Source organism: Sceloporus undulatus, chromosome 5, assembly GCF_019175285.1.
Source record: "Sceloporus undulatus isolate JIND9_A2432 ecotype Alabama chromosome 5, SceUnd_v1.1, whole genome shotgun sequence".
NCBI lineage: Eukaryota > Metazoa > Chordata > Lepidosauria > Squamata > Phrynosomatidae > Sceloporus > Sceloporus undulatus.
Window position 1 is genome coordinate 137,026,864 of NC_056526.1, and position 1,086 is coordinate 137,027,949.

A 1,086-nucleotide genomic window follows, 5' to 3' on the forward strand; every position below is an offset into this window, starting at 1 on the left:
AATAACCATTTATCACTCTTCTGAGAACTTGAAATGAAACAACCTATCAGAAGTATTATTTTATTTAAAAAACTCACAATTATGAGCTTCAGTGTCTCTTTTGTTAGAAACCACTTAACAGAAGAACCAAAACAAATGCTCACGCCAAACGCCTTCAGTGTTAGCTATTCTCTTAACAAGATGCCAAAGCACTTTGTCACCAGTTTACTTTGCCTCTCTGCATGGAACACCCACAACATAAAACTATGAAAAAGGTCACATTTTACTCATAGAATGAACTATAAATAAACCATCTTTCCAAGGAGTAGTCATGTTAGCCTTCTCAGCAAGAAGGATAAAAAGAGTCTTGGGGCACTTCAAAAGTAGCAGATTTATTTTTTGGACTGAAGTCCACCACATCTGATGAAGAGAGCTCTTCTTCATGAAAATTCATGCCAGAATTCCGCTGTGGGCTTCCCCAGCAGAGGCTTTGATTAGAAGAGAATATAGGAGTAATAACTGGATTAGATATTTTAAAGAAAACACAAAATAAATATATAATGATGACGCAAGAAGAATTAGGAGAAAAAGGAATAAATTGTAATTGGTTTTCATACAGACAACTGGTAGAAAGATACAAAATGGATAACAGAACAATTGGAATAGGACCTGGAAATCAGGATTTGATTCTAAATTGGGAAATGGAAGAAGAAATGGTGAAAGATTATATGATCAAGTGGGCTAAAGATCTGAATCAAACAACTGAAATGAGACAATGGGAAAAAACTTGGAAAATTAGAATCAAATATACAAGTAGTATAGAAATGAGAGAGAATCTATACAAATCAATATATAGATGGTACCTTACACCATATAGAATCTCTAAAATGTTTAAAAATGTGAATGATAACTGTTGGAAATGTGGGGGAAAATTGGGAACATGCTTGCATGTATGGTGGAACTGTGAGGTAGCAAATAAATTCTGGAGAGCAATCCATAAAGAAATGAAAAAGATGTTTCATATAAAAGAATGTGTGAGCCCAAAGATGTATTTACTAAATATTACTGAAGATGAAGATTTAGAGAAAGGAGGAGGAAAAGTGATAT